This window comes from Ascaphus truei, chromosome 2, assembly GCF_040206685.1.
Source record: "Ascaphus truei isolate aAscTru1 chromosome 2, aAscTru1.hap1, whole genome shotgun sequence".
In the NCBI taxonomy this organism is placed as follows: domain Eukaryota; kingdom Metazoa; phylum Chordata; class Amphibia; order Anura; family Ascaphidae; genus Ascaphus; species Ascaphus truei.
In genome coordinates this window covers 439,488,344-439,507,690 of record NC_134484.1, presented here as the reverse complement: position 1 = coordinate 439,507,690, position 19,347 = coordinate 439,488,344, and the positions used below count along the sequence as shown (strand labels likewise).

Genomic DNA, 19,347 nt, shown 5'->3' with positions numbered 1-19,347 from the left:
TAGTGGCAACTGTCCTCACTCAATGCAGTGAGCAATTGCTTCCCTGTAAAGGTTGACTGAACCACAATTGTATATAGGTATTGACACCTTATATATTATCCCTAGCCTAGTGTGCAACCAATGAGGATCTTTTGAGTGGGTCTCTCTACCCACTTTTATATGTTTGTCGTTTGAGGGGGGATATATCCTGGTACACTGTAAGGGTGATGCCTTCGTATGTGATGTGTGGGGTGGCCCGAGCAATCCTGCTCACCTCCTCCTTTATTGAAAAATAGTGTAGCCTCAAGATCACGTCTCTGGGGGGGTTTGAGGGCAGCGGCCTTGACCTTAGAGCCCTGTGGCACCTATCCATCCTCAGGTCCGATTCTGACTTGCCTGGGAGAATAGATGCCATCCAGCGGGTCAACAGGGCTTCCGGGTCCAGAATTTCCTCAGGGATTCCCCGGACTCTCAGGTTATTCCTCCTGTCCCTGTTCTTGCTGTCTTCTTGACGGGACTCAAGGTCAGCTATTCTTTCCTCCAGGACCTGCACCTGCGAGTTTGTCTCTTGGTGCTGTTTAGAGCTTTCCTCCATCCGCTCCTCCAGCTCGTTTGTCCTTGTGCCAATCTGGAGGATATCTTTCCGGAGCCCCTCTACATCCCCCCTAAAAAACGTTTTTAAGTCCACAAGCAAACGGGAAATTTCCTATTTTATTATTCTGGAATGGCCCGCCGCAGCCGCAGCTCCCTCCAGATCTTGGGCCGAATCAGAGTCTGACATTGCTGAGAGCTCCGCTGCTCCGGCCTTGCCCTGTCCAGTGAAGTAGGAGCGCACATCGGATTTGCGCCGGGTCTTTTGCCTAGTCACTGCCATGTCGCCTCCGGTCTCAAATTATGACCTGGGGTGTGTTAGGGGTTTCTAGCGCTGGTTTTGAAGTTTCCAAGTTTGGTTTTATTATGGTTTATTAGCTATTATCTGCCGGTGGTTGGCGGAGCTGTGCAATTACACCACCATCTCCAACCTGCCGTGCATGCGCATCGGTAAGTCTGATCCACAGGTCAGGTTTTAAGTATATCCCTGCTTCAGCAGAGGTGGCTCAATCAGTGGCTCAGTCTTTGCCAGTCAAAGACTGAGCCACTGAGTGAGCACCTGTGCTGAAGCAGGGATACCCTTAAAACCTGACCTGTTGGGGGGGTCTTCAGGACTGGAGTTGAGCACCCCTGATTTACACAGAGGCATGACTATGGAATGTCTTGACTGACCTCAAGCCCAGCCAACAAACCCCACTGACAATTTAACTGAGGTTAAATGGCCACAGCAGCTACTGATTACCAGACCACAACATTAATAACAACTTGGTCAGACTGCAGTAGCCATGAGCTAACCACCACTGGAAGAACATCACCAGGCTGGCTGCCCTGGCCAAAGCCTGTGAACGTCTTTGCCACTACAGTATCCAAATTCATGAGAAGGCTTCCACTGAGCCACTAATTGAGCCACCTGTGCTGAAACTGGGATATCCTTAAAACTTGACCTGTTGGGGGGTCTTGAGGACTGGAGTTGAGCACCCCTGCCATAGGACACCTTCTGACACAGGAAGCAGTCTTATTAAATGACCACTTAGTAAACATGGCCTTTTATCTCCCTGTGCCTTGGCCACGTTCGGGGCAAAGACTGCAACATTTGATGAGCATCGCGGCAGGCATTGTCAGTGATAAGAAGAATGTTATTATATTATTATACTTTTTAACACAGCACTTGCTGGTTTTTTTGGGGTTTTTTACAACTGTTAATTTGTAGAGATTTTTTTTTTTAGGGGGTTATATTTCGGGTACAGAAATAAGAAGGAAAAACAAAAACAATAATAAAAAGCCAGAACACATACATATATACATAATCCTAATCTAAAAAAAAAACCAGCGATCAATTGACAAACATGAGCAAAAGAACAATCCTCAAGAAAAATAATCTCCTGTTTATTTGCCTATAGTATCTTGGCTTGAAGATTATATAGAGCTCCACCGTCCCCTCCTGCCCAGACTATCCCCTCCATAGCGCACTCTCTCCCCTACCACTTCACAATCTGTACACCTCCATCTATGAGTCTAGCCTCTGAGATTGTCAGCGGAGGGTTGTCGTGACCGTAAACTGAGGGTCCCCGGTATCTAGGGCCAGCGTGATGGTGGTACCGTTGGTGCCCGTGCACTGAAACCCCAATGATTACAGAGGCCCCACGCTCTCCACCACAACAATTAAACTGATTGCCAGGAGGAGAGTGTGGGGCCTCTTGTACCTTCTCCGGCGGCATCTCTCAGCATCTCCTCCTGCATGGCTCCGCGATCTCCAATAGTGTCACGTTGCCATGACAACTGAATGTGATGTGACACCATGACAACGTGACGCCACAATGTCCCTGGATATCTAATTGTCATGGCAACGCAACACCATTTGACGTCATGGAGCCATGATGATTGGTCTATGCAGGGTGAGATGCCGGGAGGAGGAGATGCCGCCAGATGATGCCGCCGGAGAAGTTAAGAGCCGAGGTTCGGCACATTTCCCTGCACCGAGCCCCACAAACATCCCAGCCGGCTCTGCTTGCAAAAACTAACCATGGATCCCAGATCCTTGAGAACTTATCACAGGTCTTATTCAGATCTTTTCCATGAGCATCACCTTCCGTAGTTTAGCCTTAATAATGCTAAAAGTTGGGGGCTCAGCCAGAGCGCCACTATACAACATCTGGTGGCCGGTAGGATGTGCTTAATTAATTTCCAGGCAGCTTTAGGGAGATAAGAAATGGGTCTATTCAAGAGAGCCATCCAAGGGCCTGGGGCAATTGTGATGCCCAGTATTGCTGCAATCAGGGAGAATATACGTGTCCAAAGGGGGGCAATAACTGGACAATGCCACCAGATATGGAGTGGGGAGCTATTTTGAGCACTTTAGTAATTATTATTATGTACTTTGATATAAAGATGCTGAATGCAGCAGACTCCCTTTCTATAGCACACTCATCAATTTCAACTGCTTCACCTTCCCATAAGTAAATTCCTCCATTTTTACCCATATAAGATCATCCCGCAAGGATCACACTCTTCGGCATCAGAGATCTCAATCATACTTTGAAAGCAATATACTGTGATACATGCAGATTTCAGAAAGAAATGTAGAAAGAGAAATAGACTAAATAAGGGGGGTATGTGAAAGAAGCACAGACCCCACCTTCCCCCCCCCCAAAAAAAAGAGTTCACTTGGGAGCACTCCTCTGAGCTGTACTTAGACTTAACATTAATTTATTTATTATAAAGCAATACGTGACATAAACAACCAATATTAAAAGTTTAAAATGATGCGCAGGCAATGTGCCCTATATAACACAGTCAGAAAAGATGCATGTGTGCTACATTTTTCACACATTAGTTCTCAGGGGATGACCTGGCATTCAGGCAAATTATAAGTACACCTCAGTGCTGTATAGTCAGATAGAGGTATTTGTATAGCATATAGAGTAGAAAGCAATTTGGTGAAAATTGCCTGTAAGGAAAGAGCAATGTCGTTTTGCAGAAAAAGGCAGAAAACACTCAATGATGCATCGAGATGTCCCACATAGCTTTCCCAAGACTTCTTAGCATTCCTCTCCATTTCACCAGGCATTTCACTCTGTGCTCTCACTAAACCTAATTCACCTTCTCTTCTGGAACGTTCTCTGGCTAAGGACTAGAGCAGGAATAGCAATATATAAAGAAGCAGTTGAGACAATCTCTTTAAATTATGTGCTCTTACAGACCATTTATTCCAGTGCTATTGATGTTCTTGCTAAAGGATCAAGGCTGTCAGGTCTCACTCAATGTTTTCTAAGGAGCTGTAAGAGTTCCAGTCCAGGATTTTGCTGGAGCTTGCCCTTGCGTGACTCTTAGTTCCTGGCAAGCCTCCTCCTGAACTTGGTTATTGGCTGTATCTGTTCCAGGGCTTAAATTGCAGTCAGTGACTCCCAGCCCCCGCCTGAGCATTGTATGCATTTCCTTGTGTTCCTGACCCCTTGTGTTCTCATTCCTGAGCCTGCCCTGTTCCTGTACCCGACCTGTTCTTTTTGGATTCCCTGTTGCCCTGACCACCGCTCCCGTGCCGCCTGCCTTGACCCCAGCCTGTACCCGGACTTGCACCTTTGCCGTCTGCCTTGACCTCTGCCTGGATCACGACTACTCTAATGGACTCTGTCCCCTGGCTCTGGTCGGTGATCTTATACCCCTACCTCAGCCCTGTGGTTGCATTTCCTATTCTGAGATGACCAACGTTACAGGAGCCTATAAATTTAAGTTCAACAGATCTGTGTCTAATCACCCCCAAATCAAAGAGAGCAAGATTCGGGATAAGATGTATTAGGATAAAAGTTATATATGCAAAAGTATGCCACATCATTTTTAGTTGAATACATTTTTCAAATGAATTGAATGTGTTGGTGATATATAACGAGGGAGAGAGATTACTCTTAGGGACGCTTTCTCACAATCTTTAATACATATACATAGATTAAACAAAATCATGTAAACTGCGCACAAATAGTACTAATAAAGTGACACTATATATATAGAGTTAATAATAAAACAGTGAACACAAGAAGTGAATAATGTGATCAAAGTAATAAGGTGCACCAAGGTAAAAAAATACTTTTAAACCTTAAAATGTAGAATGACGTTTCGTCAGTAGAACTCCTATGCGTTTCGTCAGTAGAACCCTGATGAAGTTGGTTGGGAACAGCTGATCTATACCAGACGATCCTGCTTTGACGAGCAGAGCGGTAACATGTACCTTAAACATGCCCTGTCCAACTAATTTTTTCCTGCTGTACGTGCATATTATTACCACCTAATTGTTTACAATATAATTTACTATTTTACACTATGGGTGGTTGTGCGCTGTCTTTTTTTCTTTTCATATACATAGATTAGTTGAATATTTTTTATATATTTAATTCTTATTTGAACATATTGCCTCCCAAATTGAGCAGGTTGACTAGAGTCTCTCCTTATATAAAAGGTAGATGAAAAAGGTTTGCAAGGTTTCCTCCGTAATTTCCAATGTCGCACCTTATTGAATAACATGTGAATACCTGATCTGCATACAATATTTGCATATTGCAAACTGTCAAACTGCAGAAACAATCGCTACATACATTATACTCTTAGCATGGTTTGCACATGCAAGAACTCTTTTATCATTAGAGTGAGATGTATTTCCGTATGATATTGTCTGTTTCCCACCGGAAATGCCATTCTTGCACTTGAATCAAAAGGCGTCTAATGCTCATTCACTGAAAGATAGGTTTTTGATCTACCATTTTTGAGAACTCTTTAACATTCAGTGAACTCTCTGAATCCTTTATTGAAATGTCATTATATGATCCAAAACAAATATAAGATAAGCCTTTTCATATACAATGACATCAATTCATTTTATTAAACTGCTGTAGACGCATTTACTTTGAGCAGAAAGTTGAAGCCACTATTTTTTCAACTTTGCAGCAAATATTTAAGTTTTTTATTAAAATAAACTATTGTTGCAGTACCAGTGCAAATTACAAATGTTGGTTATTTGAGAATGCATGGAAATCATGTATATCATATCTGTAACCCTGTTCAGTGAAATTCATACCCAGCGAAGTCTGTTAAAGTACAAAATATTAATAATAATTGAATATAGCACTTTTCTCCCAATGGGACTTAAAGCGATTCCCAATTACAACAGAGTGAACGGTCAATAGAATTTTGCATGCATAGTCCCTACCTGAACGACCTTACAATCTATGGCCTAGATCCACAGAGGTACGTTAACACAGTCGTATTAACGGGACGCTGTAAAAATCGTTAACAGACATGATTTGCCCTGAGTTTAACACATACCCACACAACTCATTTTATGCATAAAGAACAATCTTGTATATCTCATTCTTTTAGGCTTAACGCCACGTTGAGTTAGCACTGCAATACGCTAGTTTCAAATAACATGTCTCACATTAAGAGACACTTTTTTTTTTTGCTGGAATCCCAACTTGCTTATATACATCCCCAAACACACCTTTATATAACACGTAGAAAGACACCTGTGCATACAAAGGAGCACACCTGGGATATATGCTAATTTAAATAATATAAATATACTTTGCATATCCATATTGCCCTATGTCTGAGGTATCTCAGGTCTCTCTCCTCCAAAACCCATATTTCAGGGTCTGGAGGGAAACCAGTTGGTTTGAGGTTAGTGGCCCCTCATACCAGGGTTCAAGCTCAACCCCTCCCCACTTTTTAAGTAGCAGGTTTTTCCATGTACCTGTGCAGGACAGGTCCACTGAGACCATTTTCCCTCCCCTGCAGAGGAAAATGATAATTTTCACATGTAGTGCTAAGACCTGCTTACTGGTCATGCTGTGACGTGGCTGCAGGCTTGTAACACTTCTGCCAAAGGGTTTAACTAAATGACCCTTACTTATAAAAATACTAACATTGAAGTATTTTTACTATGTATTTTGTCACATTGGATGTAGCATGGGGTATTTTTGTCTTTTTTGCATAGATTTGGCCACACTCAATAGCCAAATATGTAAATATATATTTATATAATGTGTGACATCTGGCACTCCAATGGTAAGTCATGCAGGTAGGTGCACATCCCATCAACAATAGATAAATATACGATACCGTTCAAAAACAAAATCAAAGGGCAGCACTCAGGTAAATCAAGTAGATAAGTATATACTGTATTTGTAAACAGCAGGGCACAAAACCCTAGAACCCACCACATATATATATATATATATATATATATGGGTTCTAGGGTCAGAGCATTCTGGGATTGTGTGTTCATGACCTAAGTAACGTCTTGATAAATCCCTGCGTTAACTATACCAGAGCTCTGCGGAATAGCACTAATAAACATTATAATTAATGCAAGGCCCTTTCCGGTCGAAATCAGGACTTAGCATTGCGTTAGTGTGCTTTGAAGATACCCGTCAGCACTTAATGATTACGTCAATAATGACCCTCTGTGGAACTGGGCCTATGGTTTGGTGTCCGAGGCACAGGGAGAGAAATGGATTTTCCCAAAGTCACAAACAGCTGACAAACTCAGTGTCATTGTTTTCAGAGCCAGTCCCTTTACTCACTGAGTTACTTCTTTAACTACTATAGGGACAGGTAAAATAATCAGTTCTACATCATTTATTATTAGTAAATGCTTCTCACATCCGACTAAATAAAATAGCAACAAATAGGCATACATGTTCATTGTTCTGTTATTACAGCTATGCCCTTTTTGTGCACCTTCCCAGCTTTGTAGGCCCCAAATACTTAAAAAGAATACTCCACAATCATTTGTCTTTTAACATGTTATCGCGCAATTTGCAATTCAATTCAATGGAGCTGCGATTTGCAAAATTGCACAAAATAAGGTGCAATTATGTTGACTACTGTATGTCTGTAACCTGAGTGTGTCACTGCCATTGTGTATCCAAGGACTTCGCTTTTACTCTACTATATGTAAAGGAAGAAGAAAAAGAGGATTCATGTAGAGAGAGATATTCTACAAAATAGGCTACAGAGGAATACTCTCAGAAATGGCCCAACATTATTACAAGAAACAGCTACAAAGTATTATTAACAATAAAAAGGAAAAACTCCCCTGACTTAAAACAGCAATTATCCAATTTTTGTAATTTTGTTTTTGAAGAATGGGGACCCGTGTGTTCATTGAGCCTCTAGAACACAATCCCTAGCTCCCCTGGTTCTCTAGATATTTACTTTATGTGCTGGTATAAAATAAAAGTAAAATCAAAGATGGCTGCCAGGGGCATGAAATAGGAAGCTGTAATGTCATACTCTGATCAGACATTGTGGCTTCCTATTGGCTCATGGGAGTGAGGCTTGGATAGCAGCAATATAGATTTTCCAAAATAGACTAGAGACAATGGCAAATCAAAGGTAAATATCTCAGGAACACGGGGGTCCCCAGAGCTAAATATTGTGTGGTTCAGTTCAGGGTTAAAAAAAGGAAAGTTAAAAAGAATGTGAGTAGTGAGGATTGTTACGTTAACATTATTCCACAGGCTAACATGGTACCACACTCTGCTATATTTGTGTCATCAACAAAATGGGAAGTGGTTTTAATGAGGTAAAAGAGATTTGAGAGCTGGATCTTCTTAATATATAAACAAGTAGGGCAACCTGCAGTGCATTGTTTATTCAGCCTTAGATAAATATTATATTTACCCCCCCCCCCTTACCCTGCTCCAAAGGAGGTTATATCAGATTGACTATGTACATTGCAGTGCCCAGTCTCTCAGGCCTATGCAGGGTGCTGGGTAGGTGCACGCTGGGTGTGAATAAGCAGGTAGAAAAAGGATGTGCGAGAGGAACTTTTGCAAAACATAAAAAATTCTTTATTTGACATCTGTCCCTAAGGCTGCGCTTATAGTGCCGGCGAGGGCGACGCAACGTGGCGGCAAAACAAATGTATTGCCGCCGTCGCGTCCGCTTATAGTAGAAGCGGTGCGACGGAGCTACAGCTTGGTCGCGGTCGCTGGAAGTCAAGCCAATTTGATTTTTCCAGCGACCACAGCGTGACGTCGCCGCCGCGTCGCGGGCACTATAAGCGCGGCCTAAGGCTCCACAGGTATTGACATACATCTCACTTGACAGAACTTGTGGCAAAACATAATACTCTGGGCTTCATACCCTAGTAGCTCTCACTCCTATGCTGGGGAGGTACTTCTCCAAACATAATCCGGAGTTACTATGTCGAGAACTCCTTACCAAGAGCATGCTTCCTACTTTTCAATAGTGAAAACAATCTTGGATACTTACTACTGGCCCTTTTCATACTGGGCACATTTCTAACTGAAAACAACAAAGGTGACAGGACATCTCTTACTACATATAACTAACACACAAAACTATTTACAGGACTCACAGTGACGATCCCAGTCTGAACTCTGAAGAGCCTGCTTCTAGAACATTGGGTGGAACTATATATACCATTCTACCTCCCTATGGCAACATCACTGGTCACAAGGCATACAAGGGAGTGGTAATCCCTTCTGCATAGCCATTCTACATCACATGGTGGGGAGGGGCAATATCAGGGGCATGGGGGGGAAGGGCCCATTAAGGCTGGTAACCACTTATAGAATTAGTAGTCCCTGGAGGGGGGGGGGATACATAAACAAATTGGTATTGGACTTATGTATATCAGCAAATTAGGGCCTAAATAATGAGGATCTATCCAGAGGATAAGTATGAATATGAGAAAAGGAGCAGAGGACAGAGTCAAAGATGCAACACAGACAGGAAAAATAAGGTATCTGTTAGTTGCAATAACATAGGAGCCTATTATCACCCCATAACTACACACTGCACCTTTTGCCATCAGTGTTTCCTGTTTCCCCCCCTCCCTAAAAAGTCTAGATTCACTAAGCTCCTATAAAGAAAAAAAGAGTTACTGCCAAATGCCCCCCAAAAAGCATTGTTTTTAACAAGGTTCTCACTAACGTATTACTGTATCGAGTAAATAATACATTAACTTTAGTTACATTTATCAGTAATGAGCATACAAATCAATCAATAACACCAATTGTTTTATAATGTTTATGCCCTACCCCAGGTGTGCGCAAGCTTTTTCCCCTGCGCCCCCCTGCCTGCTCTCCTTGCCCCCCTCTCTTACCTTATCTCCGGCGTCAAATGACGCAGCAGGGTCATGTGACGTTGTGTTGTCATGGCAACGCGACATCATGTGACCCCGCAGCATCATTTGACGCTGCGTTGCCATGACGACACGCCATCTGAGACAAGGTAAGAGAACTGAGGCTGCGGTCCCACTAACTACTACAGCGCACCTGCGATCAGGCCCCGCCCCCCCCAGTTCCTCCGGTCCCAGTTCCTACCTTGACGCGCACCTTTCCCCAGCGGTGCGCAACAGGTTTTCAGGCAGGCAGGGGATTTTGAGATTGGCATTTGCGACGGAGGCGTGGCCACGCCCCCGCCGCCGGTTTAGCCAATGAGGGCGAACCAACCGCGGGACGTCATGGCCACGCCCTTGCAAACCTACCGCCACGCCCCCTGCCTTCGCAAATGTTTTCTCTCCCCTCAACCGCAGATCGCGGTGTAGCGCTGTGCACGCGCCGCCCCCCCTGCCGGGCGCGCGTGCCACAGTGCTGATTGGGGACTCAGCCTTACAGAGTTCTTGCGCGGTCCCCCTGGCATTTTATTTCAATGCTTTGGGGGAGAGTGCAGGGCCTCTTTAAGCGCTGCGGGTCCCCCAGAAAATCTTGCGCCCTTTTGCACACCCCTGCTCTACCCTATACAGAGATATCTAGAGATATTGGGTTACCGCTAAAAATGTGTACACATTTTTATCAACTACCCCAGGCTGGCTTAGGCCTTTCTTGCCTATGTATATACAATGGCTATTATACTGTATACATATAGGCAATAATGCCTATATCATCCTAAAATATATGCTAAAACTAATTTACCTAAATATTACCAACATTTTACTATATTAACCATTTCACCTCTTTGTAGTTTAGTAATCTATGTCTAGCTGTCCACTAAGGATTTAAGAACAACAACAAACAGCAGCAAATGGCGCACAGCCAGGGAGCCAGGTGGAGTAAAAGTAAATGTCCTTTATTTCAGTGCATGACTGGTAACAAGAAAACCCCCCATGGGGACAAAAGCGCACCTCCTACGCGTTTCGGACCGGTAGGTCCTTTATCAAGGAGTCCTTGATAAAGGACCTACCAGTCTGAAACGCGTAGGGGGTGTGCTTTTGTCCCCATGGGGGGTTTTCTTGTTACCAGTCATGCACTGAAATAAAGGACATTTACTTTTACTCCACCTGGCTCCCTGGCTGTGCGCCATTTGCTGCTGTTTGTTGTTGTTCTCGGATCTATCTTCATGGCTGGCACGCCACTACTCCCTGCTTTGGAATACACAGGAGTGGGTAAGAGACATTATTTTTGATTTTAATAGTTGAGTACTTGGATGCTATATTTCCCACAGTGACTCACAGGTCATTTCATACATATACCCACTCCTTATATCCAACATTGGAGTTCTTATTTACTCATTATTCTATTGAATGGAGTGTCACTGGGTGGAGCACCCCATTTGTTTCTCACTAAGGATTTACTATATTCCAAACACTACACTACCTTGGCAATACCTTACTAACCGCGACGGCAAACAAGTGGGTTAACCCCAAGGGACCTATTCCCACCACCAAGCATCTACGAAGAACTCCTTTAAAGTCTATGAAAAGGTATTGTAGGCTGTGACAAATGAACACTTTTCCTTGATCAATACAGCTATTAATACTAAATCAAACCAAACTACAGACATCTGCTCTGTTTATTAAAGCCAGACAAAAGGAAACTGAGAGCATCTTAACAATATTCAGAAACAATCTACACATTAATATGTAAGCTACACATTAATTTAAAACACGTATGTGGAAATTATAGTACTCGAAAGACAATTCCGGCATATTTAGAACATTCTTACAGTTAGTGTAATGCTGATTCTTAGGCCTCGGCCATGGTAAGCACTTACTCGCTGATAGCTCGCTCATGCTTGGCACTTAGCCCCTACAGCCGCAATTAAAGCGGCTTTAGTAGGGGCTCGCGCATGCTTTCCATTGCTTGCTGAGGCGCGCTTAAACAGAGCCGACAGTCAGTTTTAGATTCACGCGCTGACTCCGCTCACGTGACGCCTCAGCATCCAATGAAAGGACAAGGTGAGCAGAGCGGGGAAATGGGAACGGGGAGTGATTGCCTGCCGCCAGCGGGGTGAGTTGGGAGACATGAAAAGGGGTTTAAATATGTTGCATGGGGGACGGGGAGATGCCCACCTCACAGTTGTTGCTGGGGGGAGGGGTGAATGAAGGGACATGCCCACCTCATGCCGCAATGACGCGACCTCGGCGCCGCGTGAGTCCCGCCTCCCGCCCCGCCTCCCACCAGCCTCGCGAGTACGCTCCCTGTCTCGGAGGCAAGGACAGGAAAAAGCAGCGCTGACGGCTGTGGCGGCATAGCGTCAGCGCGCCTCAGCACGCGAGGACACACTATGGACGCAGCCTTATACATTAATTTCCAGAGGCAGGTTGCCAAAGATTTAGGAATGTGTACATCTATACCACCAGGAAATTGCTTACAGCGCCCAACACTGACTGCGCATTACTTGCAGCCACAATATAAACATAGTATATTGAATAAAACTCTTTATCTCTGTATTAGAAGTTATAAAAAACCTTTTCACGTGCACGGACTATAAGGAAAAAAACAGTGGTGGCCCATCTAACACTGTCGTGGTTAACCAATGAGATGACACTGTAATTTTGAAGACAGTGTCATGTATTTATATTCTAGCGAGATAAAGGACATTTACAGGCATAAAACTTAATATACTTATCCATAAGCACTTTCAACCCAAGAAGAAGAGTGAATCAGGGGGTATAGAATTATACAGGCAATTAAACTTTTCTTCAGCCGAGTACCTAAATCACTAGAAAGCTTGTAGTCAAAATAATAGCCGCTGTAGTGGTAAAACCTGCAGTAACTTGAGACCCCTGTGTGTCAAGCACTAAAATGAGTTTTAGACAACAGAAATAATTCATGTGACTTCAAGATGCCAATCCTGAGAAGTGAAGATACAGAACAGAGGATGGGGAGATTACAAATATTTCATTTCTGCTCCGGTAAGAAAATGTTCAACTGCAAAAGCTGCCTTATATAATGTGTTGCATATAAGTTAATCTTTATAAACAGAAACCGTGAAATGCTGTTTTGAAGATAATGGGGATGAAGAGGTGCACATATAGTTTCATCTATTTTGGCATTAGTGTAAAAAACAAAATCTGTCATTTATCAGCAGCAGTAAAAGCTTCCCAATGCCGCTCTATTTTTGAAGAAACGGTTACATGTACATATATGGTTATATACATTCTTTATAACCTATAGTAGACATTTTTGGTTGACTGTGAATTTACCAACCTTAATAAATGCTTCAGTTATCTTCACATGGATAGAATAACAAATATGGCCTCATACTACCATGTGCAGCACGTACCGGTCACCGTTTTCCTTGCATGGTAAAGCATTCCCTTTTACGGACTATCCTGCATGCCAGAATATAAGATAATGCTTATCTTTTCTCTCTCTTTCCTCTCGCTGACAGTCACACATGCTTAATAACATATCCATCCACTGACTCACCAACCATACTCAATTGTAGGCGCATAGTTTTCTAATCCTTGCACCCTGGTCTCAAGACTATTACTTGACTTTCTTAATCTGTAATAGCAGTCACCTCCCTCGAGCCTGGGAAGCCAATCCTTGAGACATGCCTGGTCTTTAACAAGTCCTCCTAAGCATTCAATGTATTTCACAAGTCGCTTTCCATTTAACCACATACCTCTATATTTGTCCTGGTCTGATACGTGCCTTCTATCATTTACTATTGTTTAAATACCGCACAGCGCTGGCGTGCAGTAAGGATCGATGTTAGAAAGTTGCTATGCGCTCAGTCTGCAACATTGTACAAACTTATACAACAAAAGACAAAGATACCCAATGCCACATCCAATGTGACAAAATACAGTTAAATACTTCAGTGTTAGTATTCTCATGAATAAGGGTCATTTAGTTAAACCCTTTGGCCAAAGCATTATAAGCCTGCAGCCACATCACGGCATGACCAGTATGCAGGTCCTAACACTACCTGTGAACATTCTCATTAACCTCTGCAGTGGAGGGAGAATGGTCTCAGTGTACCTGTCCTGCACAGGAACATGGAAAAACCTGCTACTTAAAAAGTATGTTTATTGTACATACTTATGTGCATCTTTATCGACATCTAATAATCAACTGCTGATCAATGTTTATTCGCTGTATCTCTATTAATATTGTGAATCAATGAGAAATCGAAACCATTTTTGTTTTCATAATCCCATGTTTTTTTTTAAATTATTATTACTAGAGGCATATATTTTTACTGCAGATATATGCGTCAATGTAGCTGCATCAGTTATTGGTAGACGTGTATATGGTAAATTCTTTATATTTATATATATGTGTAAAGATAGTTGTGACAGATTAATAAAGACAAACTCAGCAAATCCTGGGTACATGGAGCTTTGTACTTATTTCACCATAAAAATGTATTGGGACGGGGGCTAAAATGAACACCATTGTGGCTGAACAAGTGATTTATAATTTAGAGCTAGCTAATCACCAATTTGCACTAACGCAATACGTTACTGACCCTCTTGTACCATTTCTATAGGATTCATTTATCAAGTTCTGTATTTAAAGATTCCCCTGTCTACAAATCTAATATATAGCAGTACTTTGGGTTTTGTTATCCTTGCAATTCTGTAAATAAAAGGCACATATGATAACGTCTGTACGAATATATTACACCCTTTAGCTTTAAACTAAGCTACGTCATATTTTTCTCACATTTGAGAATATAGACCTGCAATGCTGTTTGTAATCGTTTCATTGCATTTAATTAGTGACAAAAAGGTATCTTGCATACAGCTGATTTAACAAAAAATTACACCCATATTTTTTTTAAGATTTTCTTCTTTTAAAAAACAGTGCAAGAATAAAACCAGTACTAGTCATGCAGTGTTTGCAAATGGAAAAATATCACTGAATTAGTCAAAATCATCTACTGAATACACTATGGGATTGGCCAACACAAAATATTATCAACAGGATTGAACTAATCTTGCACAAACACAGATGGTGAACAGAGTCACCTAGATCCCCATTGGCACGCACTCATGGTGCACAAGTACAATTTACAAGGCTAAATATCCACTGATTTAACAGGTGTCCCACTACCCCAATGAGGGTATAACTACAGGTGAACTGGTGGTGAAATCAATCAGCTTAGTAGCTATATTATGATTCTCATAGCATCACTACCAATTAATCCATATGATGTAGTGGTGCGGTATATACAGTTGATATACACTAACAAAGCTGTTACCAATAATTGTATTAGACCACTACTATGATTGGTCTTGTCATACTAGTCCCACCCACATACTATGCATGACGCGACCGGTATGTAGCTCCTCCCCCTGAAGAAGTGTCTTGCGACAAGAAACGGCGTGGGGGTGCAGTGACATCACGGTTGTGGCGCCTGCGAGCGGGACGGTGCTCAGGACGGTGGTAGCGGGAGATCCTCTCACCCTGCTTGGAGATACGGTTGTATATTGAGACACTGCTGACATTGTGGTGCTGCGGCTGCAGCTTTCTGATACCACTAGTTCCGAGGTTGAGTGCTGCGGTGCTTACAGGCAGTGGCATCTTGATGTGTATAGGTGTATACCACTGTGCTATCATATACTGCCTGCACACATAGTGTGTATGTTACTATAAACCGCACTCTTTACCATACTTACCTTTGCTGCCGCTGCAGCTGATGATATACCACATGTGCATTCAGCCAGTGGAATATACACCTTAGCAGGGTAATCTCAACTGTATATAACGCACCACCACATCATATGGATTAATTGGTAGTGATGCTATGAGAATCATAATATAGCTACTAAGCTGATTGATTTTACCACCAGTTTCCAACCTGGCACCCTCCCCTCAGGGGATAATTTTTATTCCTCTTAAATCACATGTACATACCTACACTTGTTTCGGCGTGACTATTTGTCAACATTAAAGTTTTGTTATTTTCTGTTTTATACCGACTGTTCGTCTGTTACTGCAGTTATACCCTCATTGGGGTAGTGGGACACCTGTTAAATCAGTGGATATTTATCCTTGTAAATTGTACTTGTGCACCATGAGTGCGTGCCAATGGGGATCTAGGTGACTCTGTTCACCATCTGTGTTTGTGCCTTATTCTTTCCCTACGCACCTGGAGCCTGATACTAATTTGTGTGTTTTGGGTATTGAGCGATAACTGTATTTTTGTATGTTCATTGAACTAATCTTGACCAATCTGATACCCATTAGAACATCACCAACCCAGGTGTCAAAAGACATGAAAAAAAAAGATATATAATATTAAATAAATATAAAAAATGCCATTGATGTAGGCAACACATTTTTAAATTTTAATTGATGGGTATTTGAGTTTCGAGGCATCATTTTTACAACCTTTCTATTTCAGTAAGAGCACAATTACCATTAGTCGTCTGATTTTCCACTTGAAAAACTGTTCTAAAACATATGCCGAGATGCCAATGATATGCGAGTCTTGTCCCTTTCTATTTTCTCATCATCCCTGTTGCATGTTCTAATAAGATCTAATTTTAATTAATGCATTAGACTGATATAATTTACTAGAGGTCTTCTGTGATTGCACAATCTTTCATTGCCCTTCACACTGTATCTTCTATACATCAACACACATTTTTCACAAGTAATTTGATTAAACTACACAGGTATATGTTATTCCAACTAAAAAAATAAATAAACTAACAGCTGTGACTTGATTAATTGCTTCTAGATTCTCAGTAATACCTTCTGAGCTTGCAATTCAAATATCCAGCATGAAAGATTAATAAGCACAACTGTTTTTTTAAAGTAAATTTGCTTCTTAGTAAACAGCACAATGAAACTTTTGATATTTTTCTTCCTTAGCAAGTTACTTGTTGAGAAATAAGAAATAAACAGTATTATTATAAGAAAATAATTAAACCCTGGTGCATCCTTCACAGCCAAGAGCCTCTGCAGAGTGTAAAAATCAATACACAGAACTGCATAGCTCAGATTGTCAGTCACTGTCAACAACAGGGAAAGGTGACAGTTTTAACCAACTTGTTGACACTATTTAACTCCATTATTATGACCTTTATTGCCTACCGTATGTAATACAAAACACATGTATCTAATACTGAATATCTTTATTTGTATAGCGGCATCCATGTACACCACACTTCACAGCAGTAATAGATGCAACAAACTAATATGAGACATAATGGGAATAGATGCTTCATACATATATATATATAAACATTAGGAAAAGGAGTGTATATATATATTGAATTTTGCGCCAAAACGGGTACGCGCCTATTTGGCGCGAAATTCAATTTGGTAGGGTTATTGTGGGCATATATTTAAGGAGGGTTCTCTGCACTGTAATGTATACTCCTTGTTAAAGGACATTGTGTCCGAAATGCGTAGGAGGTTGCACAACCCCCTGGTGTGTTGTTTATTTTTTTAATAAAGTATTTTGCATTTTTACCAACTGGATCCCTGGCAGTGCGCTGCTTTTCTCTTCTCTGGTTACCATATATATAATTATACTCATATATTCTTAATAACAAATAGTTAATTGTGTCCCACATAAGCTTAGCATTGTATTCTTGATTTATTCTGAAAGCTAACAAGCACTACAGTACATTCCATATAAGTGCCTAATCAAATATGTTAAAACATATGTGAAAGGGTTATTATCTAAGTAAAAAGAAACAAGAGCAATAGTAATACCATCATGTAAAAGGACAATCTCTGTCATATATTGTTTTTCTAAAATAACTTTGTAATATACGATTAAAATACGAAATATGTTTTTTAATCCATACCCAGAAAAGATGTAACATTAAATTCAAAGTTCATACCGAAGGGACTTTTTGTGCTGAGGGTATACATCCAATACGCTACTTTTAAAAAAATAATTGGATTCATATATTTCAACCTTGTTTGCTCACCTCTACACGTTCTATTCCTATGAATGAAATGTTTAGGTGAAAACCATATGTTTTTGTTGGAAATGTCTGAAAAGAGGATATAAAGGATTACCTTTTTGTATTGAATGTTATGTTCCAATATCCATTCTTTTAATTTTCTATTAAACAATCTCACATACTGGCTACCACAGTCACATTCGAGCAGATATACTACATAATTAGATATACAAAAAATTATTGTTTGACGTCATAAATCTTATTTGTGCTATTCCATTTAAGTTTGAATATATTTGTTTTAATCCCCGATACGCTTCACACAAATCACAGGGGAAAAAAATTAAATTTTTCCTAACTAATTGGTTTTCTCTAGTTGCCTTTCCTCGTCATTGGGGGTTAAATTGAAGTTACGCTATGATACTAAATTGCCTAGTGTCCCATTCTTTTATAAACAATAATAGGTCTCTTATAAAGTATTCTACACAGAAATTAATCTGCCAATAGAATGTTTTTGTAGAATTGTTTCCACGTCTTGCTTCTCTACAGATATTGGTGATGAACATAGGTTGCTGACATATCTCCCTCGGCTTCTCCTTAATATTTAGAACACATTTTTTTATATTTGAGTTAAGCTGTGCCAGGTGCCTTGATGTTTTTTGTTCTTGTGTAAGGAGTTAAAGAGCTTGGATCCAGGTGGCAGGAGAGAAAAAGGGTGATAGTTAGAGAGATGGATAGTGCCCAGGATGTTATTTTTGAGAACAGGTATAACTATTGCATGTTGAAGGAGGTTGGACAGGTACCAGAGAAGATTGAGGAGGTGAAAATGTGGGTGAGTGAAGGGATTAGAGTGGAAGCGAGAAATTTGAAGAGATGGAAGGGAATGAGATCAAGTGGGCAAGTGGTGGAGGGGGGATGAGGAGAGCAACAGACAGTTCCTGAGTCACGGAAGGCAGGAGGTGGGTTAGGAATTGGAGGTATGGAATATGAGGAGGATACAGAGGGAAAGCTTTGGTGGTAAAATCCACCTTAGCATGTAAATAGTCAGCAAAGACTTAAGGTGTAATGGGGGAAGAAAAATAGCTTACAAATGGACATCTTATGAGAAAGTCGAAGACAGAAAAGAGGCAGCGTGAATTAGATTAGTAATGAACAGTACCTTTCTTTACATATTCAGCATTATGGATATACTCTCGATTACCTATTATTTTTGTTCCACTAAAAGGTTCACTGCTTTCTCTGATGGAGGTGCTAGCATTCTTGAGGTATCCTAATCTGAATTATATATGGCCCCATCTCGATTGCATACTTAACTAATGTCAATTTGTGAACCCAAATGCTTACCTTGAATCACAGGAAACTTTAAATCAGGTGGCGAAGAGGAGAAAGGGCTGGGTAAATATTCAGCATGTCTACATCCTCACTGATAGCAATGCATCTGCATTTAAAGTACCATGGCCCATTGTTACTAAGCAGTACTGAACTGTAAGATGCGTTACAATTTAGCATGGCTAGTAAATAGGGCCCCATGTGAAGTGAGAAGGAATGCTCTAGATAAGGGGTTTTGAAGTGATATGGTTGAACCCAAGTAAGAAGAAACAGAAAGGTGTATGTGTGTAAGGAGAGGCTCAGTGAGTAAAGGGGAACCTGGTTCAATT

General features: G+C 41.3%; 1 protein-coding gene across 2 annotated transcripts in view; it reads right to left on the bottom strand.

Annotated features, from left to right (window-relative positions):
* The window catches only part of PTPRN2 (protein tyrosine phosphatase receptor type N2), a 1,212,473-nt gene that overhangs the window by 237,651 nt on the left and 955,475 nt on the right, over positions 1 to 19,347 (bottom strand). The gene's annotated exons all lie outside the window — the stretch shown is intronic.